The 17,080-nt window shown below is 44.5% G+C and overlaps 1 protein-coding gene across 1 annotated transcript in view; it reads right to left on the bottom strand.

The window, feature by feature from the left end:
• The window catches only part of CEP170B (centrosomal protein 170B), a 68,452-nt gene extending 54,487 nt beyond the window's left edge, over positions 1-13,965 (bottom strand). Inside the window, exon 1 of the mRNA XM_075282632.1 lies at positions 13,716-13,965. The gene's annotated coding sequence lies outside the window, so the exon portion shown is untranslated. The remainder of the gene's footprint in view (positions 1-13,715) is intronic.
• Positions 13,966-17,080: the final 3,115 nt, after the last annotated feature.

Below are 17,080 nucleotides of genomic sequence, written 5' to 3'. Positions count from 1 at the left end.
CGTCTCCATCCGCGTGACTCCCCCGCATATGTTCCGCGCTTGCGTACAGGATCGGGTGGTTTAGTACATAATCCCTCTGACATCGCTGCGGAATTCCGCTTGTTTTATTCCAACTTGTATGATATCCGCGGTCGTTATGCAGACCTAGATCCATCGGCGCTCCGGGATAAGATCCGTCGTTATGTTACGGAGACTGCTCTCCCCTCCCTTTCTAGTGACGATGCGGAAGCCCTTGAGTCACCGTTTTCGTCGGAGGAAGTCGCCGCGGCGATTCAGGCGACGCCTGCGGGTAAGGCGCCGGGCCCGGACGGGTTCACTGCTCGTTTTTATAAATGCTTCGGTTCTCTGCTCTCCCCGGACTTGGCACGGGTGTTTAGTAGTGTGGGGGAGTCGTCGCCGTTTTCTGCGCAATCCTTGTCGGCTCTGATCACTGTGATTCCTAAGCCTGGTAAGGATCCCGTGTGCCCTGCGAGTTACCGGCCTATCTCCTTAATCAATATAGACGTGAAATTGTATGCGAAACTGTTGGCGAACCGTCTTTCTCCTTTCATGCCTGCTTTGGTTCATAGTGATCAGATCGGCTTTATTCCGGGTCGGGAGGCACGCGATAATGTCTGTAAAACTGTTCTGGCCATCTCTGTAGCCCGCTCCACTAGAGTCCCTCTTTGTTTGCTTTCAATTGGCGCCGAAAAGGCGTTTGATCGCGTCCATTGGGGGTTTCTTCGGGAGACCCTTGTGCAGATCGGTATTGGTTCCGGATTCTTGGGCAAGATCTTGGCTCTCTACGGGAATGCGTCGGCGCGTGTCTGTGCGAACGGAGTAATTTCGGACCCCTTTTTGGTCCATAACGGTACCCGCCAGGGTTGCCCCCTCTCGCCGTTGCTTTTTGCTTTGGTGATGGAGCACCTGGCGGTGGTGTTGCGCCATTGCCCAGATGTTCACGGCATACCTCTGGGGTCTCGTGTGGTCAAAGCGGTGTTATATGCAGATGATCTTCTGCTTTATGTCTCCGATCCGCGGGTGTCATTCCCGGCTATTCTGCGCGAATTTTCTCGTTTTGGTGCCCTTAGTAACTTTAAGGTTAATTTATCTAAGAGTGAGGCCCTTAATGTCTCACTTCCACCCTCTGAGGCTGAATTTCTGGCGCGGACTTTCCCTTTTAGGTGGCAGCCTTCCTCCTTCAAGTACTTAGGGATCCGTATCTCCCCTGATCCTGCTTCTCTATTCCAACTTAATTATCTCCCGCTTTTGGATGCCATTACTAAGGACTTGCGCTCTTATGGCGCTCGCCTTCCCTCTTGGTTCAGTCGAATTCATGCCCTTAAAATGGATGTCCTCCCCCGGTTTTTGTATCTATTTCAGGCCCTTCCTATCCCTCTCCCACGCACCTTTTTGGCCAAAGTACAGTCCTTGTTTGGGAGGTTTGTTTGGGGCTCCTCTCGGAGCAGACTTGGGTTCCGTACTCTCGTCAGGCGTAAGTCCAGGGGAGGCGATGGCCTTCCGGATGTGCGCCTGTATTATCGCGCCTCGGTTTTGCTTCGTTTATTTGACTGGCAATTCCGTCGCCATGACAAGCAGTGGGTGTCCATCGAATTTGACCTGTTATCATCCTCGCTCTCTTCTTGGCCGTGGATTCCACCGCATTTTCGTCCCAAACCCCCTGGTCTTTACGTTCTCCCTTCACACTTCTTGAAGGTGTGGGATTTGGTCTGCTCTTCTGGTCGCCTGGCCCGTGTTCCGGGCCCCTTGACTCCTCTCTTCGGGAATCCTATGTTCCCCCCTGGGTGCTTAGTGGATCGGTTCCTCTGTTGGGAGAGAGAGAATTGTACTCGTCTTCAGGAGGTGGCGGGCGACTCCCCGCTCCCTCCTTTTGCCCAGTTATGTAGTTCTCACCCCGACTTACGCCTCTCGTCGTTGGAATACGCCCAACTCCAGTCCTTTTTGAAGCGGTTCTCGCTTACTTCTCACCTCTCCCCTCCGGCCTTAGCCTTAGAATCCTTAGTTGGGCGACGGACCTCCCCGCCTCGCGCTCTTTCACTGTTGTATGACGTTCTCCTTTCGGATGTCACTGCAGGACTCCCCTCTTATGTTACTGCCTGGAACTCCGATCTTCCTGTGAGTCTGTCTTCTGCGGATTGGGACAGGTCCTTCTTGCTTTCTCATAAGTTGGCCCTCCCGTGTAGCGCTCAGGAGAAAAATTTTAAGATTCTGTCCCGGTGGTACAGGTGTCCGGTGCTTCTTCATAGGATTTTTCCTGCTGTTTCGGACTTATGTTGGCGCTGTGGCTCCGCTAGGGGTACTATGCTACACATTTGGTGGGATTGTGACGTTCTGCGGCCTTTCTGGGATGCGGTGTTCTCATTGTATTCCACGGTCAGTGGGCGCTCTGTGACTGTTTCTCCTCAGCTGGCGCTTCTGTCAGTCATCCCTGGCAAGCTGTCGGCAATTAAGGAGGACCTCCTGAGACATTTCCTTATGGCCGCCAGGGCTGTCATTGCGAGACACTGGCGCAGCTCCACCCCACCCTCCATGCTTGAGTTCCTCCAGGAGTTTCTGCTTATACAGAGGATGGAGACCCTGGTAGCGGAGGATTCGCCCGCCTATTCCAAGTTTGAACTGCGATGGCGCCCCTGGATTCTATTCCAGGAGTCCTCTGCTTTTTCTACTGCCTTCACCTGAGTGTGACATGGCCGTCTACTTTCCTCCCTCTTTTTCTTTCTTACCTTCCTTTTCCTCCTTTTCCTGTTCTAGTTCTGTTTGTGATCTCACCGTCTTTGCCCTGTGTTTGTTCGTTCGTCCCCTGTCTCTTCCTTATTCCCTTTTCGTCTCTTCGTTGAGCTAGTTTTGATCATTGTGGTGAGAGGTCTCCTTTGGCCGTCTCGCCTACTGGTATATGTGCCTTTTTTATTGATGCTCAATTTATCTTTGTTTATTTGTGTTGTATTTTTATTGAAAATCCTTAATAAAACCCGTTTAAGTATAAAGTTATCTCACCGGAATGACAATGTCAAAATATGCTGCATCGCTAACATTAGAAAATCTCAGGAACTGCGATAGGTAACGAGCCCTGAGGAAAGAGCCCAAGACAGTGACCACCCTGGGAAAAGACCCTATAACACAACCTGGGATCTTCATATTCAGGCCAGGTGAAGGTTCCAGCAGTTGGACATCCATAGGTCCAACATTAAAGGGGTTGTCCCATCACAAGAATCCTATCTATACTGCTTGTTAATGTGGATGTAAAACTTTTCTTAAATACATTGCTTCAGCAAAACTGCTTTGTTTGTCCACTATCTTACTTTATTCAATTCTTTGTGGCCACAGCCCTGACTTAGCTGCTCATGAGTCAAGTGATGTATCTGCTGCTCTCAGGGGGGGAGGGAGGAGGGGCTAAGTGCACGGGAGCGAGCTTGTGTATCTAGCTATTCCTGTGTCTACACCACGTGACCTAGCTTCCTGTTAGCAGATAGAGGAGAGGAGCTGCTTTCATTTCTTCTGTTCTCCCAGTTATCAGGCTAGCTAATTAAATTGTGTTCATTATGGCAGAGACAGGCAGTCTCTGTATGTAACACAGAATGGAGTTGCTGCTGCCTGTACTTCATAGTCCAATATGGGTGGGCGGAGTTACACGTGAATTTGGGGGTGGAGCTAAACGGCAGGTTGCATGTGAAACCCCGCCCACCAAATGATGCAAGAAACCAGGAAGAAAGAAGATTTTACAGCAGTAAAGACTGATTAGTATGTGAGGTGGGAATACCCCTTTAATTCCTCAGAAAAAGTATTAATAAATAAATATAAACAAAAACTCAAAATTACAAATGGAACATGGTAGGTGGGAGCTTGTTAAAGATTTCACATTAGGACTAAGCTAAAAGTTACACCTGCTCTTAGGATATGTAGAGGTTGCAGTTGGTACTGATCACTAGTTTTCGTATGGCACCAAGGTATATCTTGAAAGATCCTACCATATACTATCATTATCTCTCTATAACTACACAAGTGATTACATTGTCACATTGCGTAGGAACATTCTTGATCAGTTGGGGTACGGGAATATCACTCTAAATAAAAATGTTACATGTGTTTAACAAGGCTTAAAGAGCTCATAACAGTGAAAAATAGTTTTTCAGACATATGGGGAGAAATTCATGATGCTACAAATGTCAAGCGTTGCGCCTGCTTAAGCTCTGTGAAGTGCTCTGATGTGAGAAGGAAAGCGTATTTTCCATTGAATGTGAAGTGGTGATGCAAGGGCTTTTATGATTTTCATGTTGCTCAGAGGTTCAGCCATAACAATCCAAATTGCTGTGTGTTACGGTATGCTACAAAACAGAAAAGGGTATCTACAAAACCTTAAAGCAAAGGAGAAAATTTACAAATCCTTCCATTGGGAAGGATTTTCTTGGTCCCTTTGGTGGAATTTATTTAGATTTTGGTTAAACATACTCAAGACATGGGGCTATAATTTGCCACCTACATACTGAATTTTAGTTCAGAGAGAATTACAGCAATAAGAGATGGCCATAGACAGTGAACAGCTGTCAGCTAAGCAATGGACTTCGATGGAGAGGTGGTCATGCATGTGCCATGGTTATGCATGTCCAGTCATCTCTCCTTGGAATTTGTGCCACTGCCTATTCACTCATCTCATTGGTCAATAAAATCCTTAACAGGGAAATATATAAGGCAGCAATAAAGAAATGTCCTACTAATAAAATCACATTATATAGTACGGATCAAGCCATCAGCAAACACATTGTGTTCAGGATCAACACAGGAACTGGTCCAGTCAGAGGAACATATGTGTGTTGAATAATTTATAGAATTGGCTAGTTGAATGCTCTTGGCAGTGTGCGCTACCATGCAAATGATCAAAAGCAATGGACACCATGAGGATTCCCATATCCACTTCTAAAATTCAAAAATAAAGTTATAATTAAAAAGGACTTGGCCACCAAAGCAAGGATGGATCATAACTTGCTCATCATGGGGGTCCAACTGCTGGAACCCCCATCAATCCCAAGAATGTTGTCTTATCACATTTGTGTATATGGAGCAGTAATACATACACAAGACGTGCTGCTCAATTCACACTTGGGAGATGGGACATTAGCAGTGAGATCTCAAGGATCAGCAAGTTATGGCCTATCCTTTTGATATCTCATAACATGCTTTGGTGGCAGAGCCCCTTTAAAAAGGTAGTACAAATTTAGAAATCATGTCTGCTAAAACAGTGTCAAACCTGTACTCAGGAGATATATGGTATCAGTCCCATTAAATTGAGAGACATGACGTAGATAACTTGAAAGGTGACCTGGCCATCTGGACTTTTTGCAACTATCTACTACTATTCTAATTGAAGTCAACGTCATCTTTAATATATGAGAACTATGGCTGAGTAATCCTTAAACTTCAGTGCCTGTCTATTTGTCTAGTAGAGAAGTCTGTGATGAAAGTGATATTCCAGTATAGTCCACATATCAAAAATACCATATGACTCCAGTCACACCAATATATGGATAAATATTCTAACAATTCTCCACCCAAGCTCTGACTCTTAAATAAGTTATAAAGGTAAAAGGTTAAGTCACAACTTAAACTAAACCCTACTTTGCCTACAAGAAAATCCATATTAAAGGGGATTTTCACCTAATCATAGACATAAGATGAAGATGAGCATCTGAAGGCTCGGATGGATGGCAATGACTCGTTCCCCTTGAGAGGCAGAAGTGAATACACAGAAAGTCAAGGTACATTAAAGGTACATCACTCTCCATGAGCAAGTCCTACTTATTTGTCCTCTTAGGACATATAGGCATCACTGCATGGATCCCCCTAGGTACCAGAATAAGCACTATCTGTAAGGACAGCTACCTCTCTGGTACTCCCACCGCACATCCAATCTCCTGATAGGGAAAAAACGATTGTTAATCCTCTTAGAGGGGAAAGTAATACATCATATATAAGTTGATACACCCATACAACTTCAGTAGCTGTCAGCCCTATGTTCAGTTTGGCATAACAGGTATGTCTTCTCACTGGGGGGGGGGGGGGTGGCGAGTGGAGTAAGCTGCCTGTTCCCATACATCTCTGGTGGTGACTTATCTTGAGAGAGAGCAAAAAGATTAGGCATTGAAATTCAACATGCCTAATACTTCTTTCCCCCGACATTACCTGTTGAGGGAGGTTTGGGAAGCCCCTTACTTATTAACTCGTGAGCCTGTCCTGACAAAACTGGTTTGGCTAACAATTACATGGAAGCATTTACACCATCTTCCTTAGGTGGATGCTTAAAGACGACGTAGATCACTGGTGCTGCCTACTGGTTCTGTATAACAATCTGCAGTGTTAACATTTCATTTGACTGTGTGGTTCACAGGCTTCTAAGAACTGCCACCAAGAAGCATGCATTATTACCGTATATAACATTGCATTGTACAGCTCTCACTGTGGGACTGTCTGTTAGGTAATGCCCTTGTAAGGGCCAGAGTCAATTGCATGGGTAATAGGGATAGTCATTGATAGGCAGTATATGGACTGTTGCCTCTCACCACTGAAAATTTTAATGTACCTTGACTTTCGACAACCTAAGAGGGGAAAGGCCCCTCTTTCTGTACCATATATGCATATTTGTTAGTATATGTATATTTGTTTCTACTATATAGCCAGATCTTTTGTATGTTATAGTTGTGAGCACAACTTACCATCTCCAAGTCTGTAGCTACCTACAACCACTGCGGCACAACCTTAAATTGAATGACTGGACATACCCTTTCTATTGACTTCAAACAACCAATCATCACTGTATTAACTACTCTCCAACATAAATGGAATATCCTGTTCTATATACCATCTCAACAAGCTCACCAAAGAGGTAAATGGCCCTCAAAATACTTCATATAGCTTACCTCTTCCCACACAGAAGATATTTGATACATCAAACCACTCATGTCCCAAATGTGCCTCCCCCATACAGACTGCCAACTGATCAAATCATCCTGGGCAAGAAAGAATCTGTTTACAGCAGATAACCTTGCCAGCTACTGCCTTAATAATGTGATCTGGACTCTCATTGGCTTACTTCCACCAAAATGCCAAGCTCCATGAAGCAGCTCTGGAAGTAAATAGGAAAAACATTGTACTTGACTAACTACTCTTCACCCTATTGCATGTTTACTTACACAAACATTTGTCAAATGGGTTAGGTTAAGGCTTGCCTAAAGACAAATAAACAATTATACAGTTTATTCAGCCGTATTCAAGCTCTGCTACATCTGGCAATTGGGGCTTTCCTATCTCAGTTCTGAGCAGCTTCTGTGTTATCTGTGTGTTTGCATACAGAGATAACAAAACAGCTTTATCAGCAAAACAGCAAATAGCTGAAATCTGCTGCAGTTTAACATAGTATATGAACATAAATTCATAACAGTCGTGAAGCCATGTCATTATTGGGATAAAAAGTAGCCTGTGTGTAAATCGAGGTTACAAACTATATGCCAAATTTTATCCAAATCTGTTCAGTCGTTTTTGCGTGAAAGAGTAACAAACATCCAAACACACAAACTTTCACATTTATAATATTAGTGTAATATTAGTAGGATACATACAGTATAATACCCCAAAGGATCTAGAGCATCCAAAATTGACTTAAATACACAAATAGGTGCCCCCCAAAAGAAAAAGATAAAAAATAACCTTTATTAAATATATTTAAAAGCTAAAACACTTTAATAAGATGACAGCTGTTAGCCTCCAATGAAGCCCAATCACTGGAAATAATCCACCCAATGTTAATACATTGAATAGCCCCTAGTCAACAGTATACTGACATATAGAGCACAACACAGATATGATGTTTTAAAAGGCAACGATGTAGCCATGGTTGTTTGAGCATTTGAGCCATTCTATTTACATCTTAGCCACCAGCCCCCTAGTGTTTTGGAGATCCCTTCACTAGATCTGCCATTCAGACAGCGCAATTTATATCTGAAGCTGGGCGATAACCATGCTAGGGACCGCTATATACTGAATTTTGGGCAGCTATTGGGGTTTGCAATAGACGGTTACTGACTTCGCTGTTCTAGGCATAGCCAAATTGAAACAAACTGGCAACTGGAGTTTTTGTAATCAATAGGGAGGAATACCAACTACAGTATATTGAATTGGATACATACTTGTATTCCTCATACACAGTAGGCAACAACCATGGCTACATCGTTGCCTTTTAAAACATCATATCTGTGTTGTGCTCTATATGTCAGTATACTGTTGACTAGGGGCTATTCAATGTATTAACATTGGGTGGATTATTTACAGTGATTGGGCTTCATTGGAGGCTAACAGCTGTCATCTTATTAAAGTGTTTTAGCTTTTAAATATATTTAATAAAGGTTATTTTTTATCTTTTTCTTTTGGGGGGCACCTATTTGTGTATTTGATACATACAGTATACACATATATCATGTAAGGCCATCAGCAGTAACATATTGAAGAGATCCTTCCATCTATTTTACTCTCTTAGTTATCTTTTTCAATGGCTGTAAGGCAGCTTGAACCCGTGATGTATGCATAACTGATGGAGCTTGTGGTTCAGTCAGTAGGGAGATTTTGTGTACACCATTCTCTGGGTTTAAGCCCTGCCTTGCTCCAAACCTGATGAAGGGATCTCTAGGCAACCTCCTATTGGCTGGGAGACCAGGGCAGGAAACCCAGGTAACGCTAGGTTCACACCTGCGTTCAGCTGTCCGTTCTGTGGTTTCCGTCTTCTGCATGCCAGAAGACGGAAACCACAGACCGGGTCCGGCCGTGAGCGGCGGTGAGCGTTTTATGCTCTCCGCCGCGAAACCGTTTTTTTTAATCCGAACACAGAGTACTGCATGTCCAACTCTGTGTCCGGATTATAAAACCCAGTTTCGCGGCGGAGAGCATAAAACGCTCACCGCCGCTCACGGCCGGACATCTTTCTCACCCATTCAAATGAATGGGTGAGAAAGACTCCTGCAGGTTTCCGTCCCCTGCTCTGTTTTATGCAGGAAACGGAAACCTGAAGTACGGAGTGCCGGGCGCAGATGTGATCGAGCCTTGAGTTGACATGATGTGTATGAGAGAGTGTGTTGAAGAAGTATGGTGACTGAGGTAGAGATCCTGGTTAGGTCGGACCCACGCCAGCTCATAGGCAGTCAAAGAGTTGTTCTGCAGACAGGAGATAAAATTTATCCATGTTCATTTGGATAGGGTATGCAAAAAAACAAGAGAGTAACCTTAGGTCAGACAGGGTAATCCTTATTTTGGATCTGCACACCACATTCAGGGCATTGTAGACACATTCTGGACTTAGCACACTGTTAAAAGACTGCCACCTAGGAAATACCATCTACAAGTTCAGTTCCAGCCCCAGTGTAACACTCCAAAGAACTGAACCTTCAGTATCTGGAATCTGTTGAGTTAAACAGTGTCCCTTTTCAGTAAAATCATTCTATGTTTAGCAAACCCTGTCTCCTAATTCTTATTCCAGCACCTACCATCACAGGCATGCTAACCACCATTGAGATCCTTGCCACCATGACCACAGCAACTACTCCCCCCCCCCCCCCCCCAACCTCCAGGCCTTATTCCAACAGGGTGCTGAACTATCAAAACAAAATTCTATAGCCCTGAATGGAACAGAGCTTAATATTTATAAGTCCAATATATGAACCTATGAACCTCACACGGCCATCTAAGACTGGCAAACAAAACTTCCTGGACTTTTTCAACCAGGAGGCACTTAGATCCCTACTAATAACTTTTAGACTCATGTACATTAAGATGTTGCCTGCTAATCCTTCCCCTTACCTCTTTTTAGCTCTGACCCAGATACCCAAATGTATTTGTTGGAAAATCAACCCAACCATTTACAATAAAGCAAGTATCTATTTGTATAAAAAGGGTTACGAAAGGGTATACGTGTTATCTGTAGAGGTTATGTAGAGGGCTGGCTTCATTATTTTTCTCTACAAGGTGCTTCAGACTCAGTTCTTATTGCGAGCCCTACATAAATCTTCATTGTTATCCACAAACAAGGGTGGAGAATGACTAATTGTTTAAAAAAAAACAGGACCTAATCTTCCCAGGGTGCAGAAAGGTAAATCTCCCACACCAAGAAGGAAAAAAAAGGCTTATGAAACCTAGTATTATATTCCTTCAGTGAGAACTGGTTTACCCATGTGAATCAGCAGAGGTGATGTGGACTACAGGTCATATTCTGTTATGCACAATTGGAGAATATTTTGTCTAACAAATGAAACTTTAGTTTGCAGAAAGGCTCCAGGTCATGCATAGGATTGTGCTCATGATAAGAGTTCATTCACTTCACAAAGAGGAAAGCAGGTTACACCATCAGCATTGAAGGAGAACTAAGGTCATAGATGTAAGGGGTAGCAGTAGCATGTGCACTCAACTCCTGGTATTTAAGGGTGGCCCAAAACGTAGCCACATAAGACCCCAGTATTAGAAATGTCACATATAAGAACTTCTGAAGATGTTGTACTGGGGCCCAGGAACCTCAATTGTATAGTTGATTTTTTTTGCCTTTCTTTTGATCAACACTATAGAATAATAAGTGACTTTACAATAATATTGCATACAGTGTATGTGTATGAGTGGGTTAAGACAATAAGTCTCTGGTGCACCAGAAAATACCTCCCCACCAGCCACAATTATTAAAATGTTACTGTACATGCTTAAAAGTTACGGTGATATTTGTATATATCATATATATGTTGTATATGGTATGTCCAATTAAGTGGTTGCAGATAAGCTTTGTCAAAAAATTAAGGTGTTAAGACATTGCTCGGTGCAATAACGTCAGCACTTCTCTTTGTGTTTATGTATACACCAGTAGTAATGGGCAAATCTATGTCCAAAGGAACCCCCCCTTCATAAATGTCCACTTCCTTTATGATCGGTAACATGCTAACTGTGTATAGACTCCTTGTAAATGATGCATATGTCAAGACTATTAGCTCGGACAAGCGTTAGTATCTATATGGGAAGACACACCTGCAATAACAATGAAAGATTATTCATAGGTGATACAGTAGTTTAATTGGTTTCACACCCCTATATAGAGTTTGCATATAGTTGAGTTTGTAAAGGGTTATTTGAACTCCCATTTTCTTCCCACCTAATGATCCATCATCCATCTATCACGTATGGGGGCAGCCTGACTACCCATGCTAGATTTCGGGTTCCATGTAGATAGCCTTTAAGCATTCCATAGAGGTATACACTCCTGTCACATCCTCAGCCAGAGGACTTTGACGTATGCCAATGTATAGGCCACTGGTTCTTAACCAGGGTTCAATCAAATCCTAGGCCGTATACAGGGTTCATTTTGTGTACCAGTAAAAAAAAAACAAACATATACCTATGTCTTGAATTTGGAAAAAAATCATATTTGATTTATCACTAAAGAAGGGTTTGGTGAATGTGCATATGAAACTGTTGGGTTCAGTACCTCAAACAAGATTAAGAACCACTGGTATAGGCAAACAATGGCTTAGGTCATCCATAGGGTGCCACTGTAAAAAAATAAATAAAATAAGTAACATTACATTCAAAGCCATAGCTTGACACTTCTGTGGCCTGGCACATCAGCTGTACCTGGGTCCTGTAGGATAAGACTCCATGTGGCATCCCGCAGCAAAAAAGCGTTGCGGGAAAAAACATGGCGGCAATGCATCGCGGTAATTCCCACAGCTGTTTAGGCAGAAAGTTTGCAGAGGTTTCCTCTGCAGACTTTCTATTTCAACTATATCTATGGCTTTTCCGTAAGTATAATTGACATGCTGCGATTTCCAAAACCGCGCCAGCCTAAGAGGTATTCTCATATCAGCCTTTCATGACGGAGATGAGTATACTCATGTCTCCAGCTGCCTGATGTAGCTGGAACTGATGGAAACAACTGAATGAAGCAGTTCTACTCCATTTCTGCAAATCCTATGGAGGTAAATAGGAGTTATGATAACATATAACAGAGATGCACACAGTTTCTGTAACTCCTAATTATTTCTAAGGGTGTTATAGAAACAGCGTAGCACAGCTGCATTCGGCTCTTCTCGAAACCCGGGGCCTGGTGGCTCAAGCTTACAGCCCATATTCCTTCTCGACCAGTCATATTGATCCTTCTAATACTCTTGTAGTAATAACCATCAAGGATAACAAATATACCAAAATATATCTCTGTATGAAATCAGAGGCTCAAAAACGTGTTCCACAGTCCTATAAAGAGTCCATATGAGCTGCATTATGGCTCTGTGCAGCTCAGCTGTTATACACATATATACAAGCAAAATGAAGATTTCACACTTTACTATACCAGTTCCATTCTAGAACTCTGTTATCCCACACTACGTCTCTCACTCCGAATATAACAGGCCGCTGTCTGCAACCATTTTGGAAACTGCTGCTAAGACTCTAGGAATAAACAATCCATAATCTTCCTAACAACCACAACATACAAGGCATGTGCTGGAATTCCTGAGACAGTCATTGGGCACCACAACCACTGAGAGGTCTGCAATATATGATAATATACTAGGAAGGTCCATGGAGATTAGATATCAGTGGCTGCCTTTAACTCCTTCACTGCCAAAATCCATCATTTGGCAGCCAGACCTGTAATTGTAAAAGGATTGTCTATAACATAACGTAAAAGCGGCCTAAGTGTGCCATAAACCATCAAAAAGATATGGGTGGTTCACATAATGCTGTGGCATCAGCTGGGCCCCAGCTTATGGATCTCCAAACCCCAAAAAGGAGACCATAAAAATATTCTTGTGTGTATAAACCAGGCATACAATATAGCTAAAATACAACAATGATCTTGTAGGATGACATATGATCAAAGGGTTTATCGTAGGGAACTGCTCTGTATGCAATCGCTTAATACGCAAGCGTAGATTCATCTTTGGGTGAACCCGGTCTAAGAAAAAGAAAAAAAAAGTGACAACAGAGCAAGTGTGATGGAAACACAAATGTAGGATCTGGCACCAGCAAAGACCAGTGGTTTTTCCCCTCGAGTGGGTGGGAAAAGCAAGACTGAGCTTGGTAAGAGGCAGCTGCCAAACAGACAAATCAAAGCGGCTCATCTCCCCCAGTGAGAATTAAAAAGCACAGGGCCCTGCAGTGACCAAACCCAGCTTTATCATCTATTATTCAGTGCGACAGACACAATGTAGCAAAAGACAGTAGCTGCAAGCAGATAGATACAAGTATTATCACATCCGTGCATGTACAAGCGGTATTGCAGCTGCAATATTTATCCCTTTAAATAAGTGAACCCCTCCCCTCCAGGATTTCTCCTTGTCAGAATGTAATCATTAATCCCTTTTTTTCTGCTGCCGAAGAACAGTGGGAAAGGGGGAGGGGAGGCTGATTACCAACACAGCAGCATTCACAGTCCGGGAAGGGTTAATCTTCACCCAGCTCCCTAGTTGGCGGAATGAATATGTCACCCTACACTAGGAGGATCCCATCAAGGACTGGAAAATACAATATAAAGAATACTGCAAAACAGCATATCCATCTACAGTATTGTCATAATGTGACTGAGGTCTAAGCGTTACAGATTGCAACATTGTATTCAGGTATGAGATTGAGGCTGCAGGCCAGAATATGGATGATCAGCTGTTTCCTGTTCCCAAGGTGATGCCATACATTAGCTTCGCACTTACCTGTCTTAGGGTTTATGTCTGGCACAGCCTGGAATCCGTATGAGGAGTCTTGGGAATCAAGGAGCAGATACTTCCCCTTCCTTTCCTCAGCTGCAGATCTGAAGGTGTATAGAGGCAGGTAATGGATACACACAAGCTACACACCCTCTTTCCTCCTGCTAAGACACCCTTCTCCGCCTGCACTTGCACGACAGGTTCATGACATCACCAGCCAAACCTCCCTCCCCCTCTAGCTTGAAAATCCAGGATAGGTGACATTTTTCCCTCTGTAATGGAGACTGCAAACGCCATCTGCTGGGCTGTTGCATGAAGCTGTCACCCTGTACCTGACGCCTATGAGAGCCAGGCTTTTTTTTTCTCATTTAAAACACAAGGCTGCTTTAAAATTTTGGATCATTTGAAGAAATAGAATGACAATGGGAAATAAGATAAAGATATCTTATGGGGCTATACAGAAACTAGTTTATATTACACCCAAAACCACAAATAGTAGCAGTAGGGGAATAAGGCTGGGGCTACAAAGCGATTTTGGCCGCAGTTCCCATCATATGATTAAAGATCGCCGTGTCGCCCTGCGAATTCTTCACTAATGTTAGTGAACAGAGTCACATTGCAAATCCAAGAGCGCCTTGACTGCGACTTGTAAGGGCCCCTTCACACGGAGTTTACGCTCCGTGTATTCTGTATACGCTCTGTGTATTCTGTCCATTTTACATGTGTAAAAATACACGTGTAAAATGTAGTTAGCTATTGAGTTCAATGGCTTGTTCGTATAGCGCGCGTTTTTATGCGCTAATCCCATCTCCGCAATGTGCTGTCAATCCCACCAGTGAGCCTGTCCTACCCACTGGATAGGAGCACATACTAGCTGCTACTGATAAGAACAGATACTACACTCAATCTCAGCCGTTGTGGCTGGTCATAGATGGATGATCAATCAGTTAATTCTATCAAAACTGCCCAGATCTTCTGGTTGTATTTCTACTGTTCCTGTACAAGGTTCCAGTCTGACCAAGACCATTTAAAGAGGACTTTTCATCAGATTGGGCACATGCAGTTCTATATACCGCTGGAAAGCTGACAGTGCACTGAATTCAGCGCACTGTCGGCTTTCCCGATCTGTGCCCCGGGTAAAGCGCTATCGGTCCCGGTACTGTAGCGCTTTATAGTCAGAAGCAGGGCCGCCATCAGGAATTATGGGGCCCCATACAGCCTACGTGTCTGCCCCCCCCCCCACGCGACAAATTTAGCCCCGCCCACTTTTCGGTTGACTCCGCCCATTCATTTTTCATGTGCTCCCACACAGTATAATCCTCCTACAGTCACCTGTAAATTATATACCCCACTCCATCTCTCCCCCAGTTTCATATAGACCCTTCCTCTGCCCCCAGTTTCATGTCCCCCCTCCATCTCTGTCCCCAGTTTCATGCTGTTCTCCCCCTTTCAACTGCCCACAGTTTCATGTCCCCCCGTCTCTGCCCCATTGTCATGCCGTTCCCCCCTCATCTGCCCCAGTGTCATGCCATTCTCCCCCCCTTCATCTGCCCCAGTGTCATGCCGTTCTCCCCCCCCCACTTCATCTGCCCCAGTGTCATGCCGTTCTCTCCCCACCCCCTTCATCTCCACCAGTGTTATGCCATTCTCTCCCCACCCCCTTCATCTGCCCCAGTGTCATGCCATTCTCCCCCCCTTCATCTGCCCCAGTGTCATGCCATTCCCCCCCTACATCTGCCCCAGTGTCATGCCATTCTCTCCCCACCCCCTTCATCTGCCCCAGTATCATGCCATGCTCTCCCCACCCCCTTCATCTTCCACAGTGCCATGTCGTTCCCCCCCTCCCCTTCATTTGCCCCCCTGTTTCATGGGCCCCTTCACTTACCTCTTCCATTGCTTCGTGTCACCCGCCGCTCCGCTCTCACGCCACTGAAATAATTTAGGCGCGATGTGATGATGTCATCACATCGCGCTTACAGACGCCGAAGCCGGACAGCAGCGTTTAAAGAAGGAGCTGAGCTGTCACAGCTCCTGCTTTAATCGCGTAAGTATTCAGCTCATCGGCGTCCGACGGACGCCGATCAGCTGAAATCGGGACCGGCAAGTGCTGGGGCGGGCAAGTGCCGGGGGCCCCAAGAGGCTCTGTGGGCCCCGGCACTTGCCCGACTATGCCCTGCGCTGACGCCGGCCCTGAATGACTGGTGCAGGCGCCGGCACACGGTGGCGGGCCAAAACCGGGCCCCCACCAGTTTTCAATTTGGCCGGGCCCCTGACGCCAGTACCAGTAATACTGGCCTATCGGCGGCCCTGGTCAGAAGGGCGTTTCTGACAGTTAGCAAGGGACGCCCTTCTGCCCAGCAGCGCCTATCGCGCTGTGCTCTAAGACTGGAGAGGAACGCCTCCTCCCTCTCCTGATAACACTCGTCTATGGGCGAGCTGTGTGAGCAGAGGGAGGGGGCGTTCCTCCCCGCTCACACTCTACAGCGCAATAGGCGCTGCTGGGCAGAAGGGCGTTCCTGTCTAACTGTCAGAAACGCCCTTCTGACCGGGACCGATAGCGCTTTACCCGGGGTACAGATCGGGAAAGCCGACAGTGCGCTGAATTCAGCGCACTGTCAGCTTTCCAGTAGTATATAGAATTGCCTGTGCCCAATCTGATGAAAGGTCCTCTTTAAGTTTCTTAGTCACCCCTGTTTTTAGTTTTTTGGTCACCTCCTGAGGAAGCCACAGTAGTGGTGAAACGCGTAGGGGTGGTCCGTCTACCTATCTGTTAGTATTCTATCGTGGCTGCTAGCTGACCTTTATTTGGAGACATGACTTCAGGTATTTGGCTGATTGCCTTATAGGAGCTATTTGTATTTTGTATGTATATAGCTTTGGCTGCATTGTAGTGTGATCACATATGTAATCTATATTCCCTATTGATGGGAGCAATATCTATGTAGTTTACCTCACACTTTATATACTGTAGCTGTCTCCTCCTACATGTCCTCAGATATTTATGCTATAATTACAAAATACTAGTCTACATTTATAGGGACATATTTTTGGAGGGGTGCTTCTTGCCAACAGTATTTTTTGGTTGGCACTAATGTAGTTTTGCTATATTCATACTAGTGTTATTCTTGCTACTATACTTACCTTTATTTATCTTACATGGTCTAGCATAAGAACCCACGTTCTTTATTCTATGTGTCTATTTGTGTATGTCTTTGGCTTCAATTCAATCTGCCCTGCTGTACATTATTGTTTTTAATAATATGCTATTTAATGTGTAATAAAATATTTGATATTTTTTATATATATTGGTTGATTATTGTCTTCTTGCATTAGCTTGTGCTTTTTCCATGTGACCCCTGTTTTTAGTGGCC

This window comes from Leptodactylus fuscus, chromosome 7 (assembly GCF_031893055.1).
Source record: "Leptodactylus fuscus isolate aLepFus1 chromosome 7, aLepFus1.hap2, whole genome shotgun sequence".
NCBI lineage: Eukaryota > Metazoa > Chordata > Amphibia > Anura > Leptodactylidae > Leptodactylus > Leptodactylus fuscus.
Note: the sequence above shows the minus strand (reverse complement) of the source record. Positions and strands in the feature narration are given on the sequence as shown.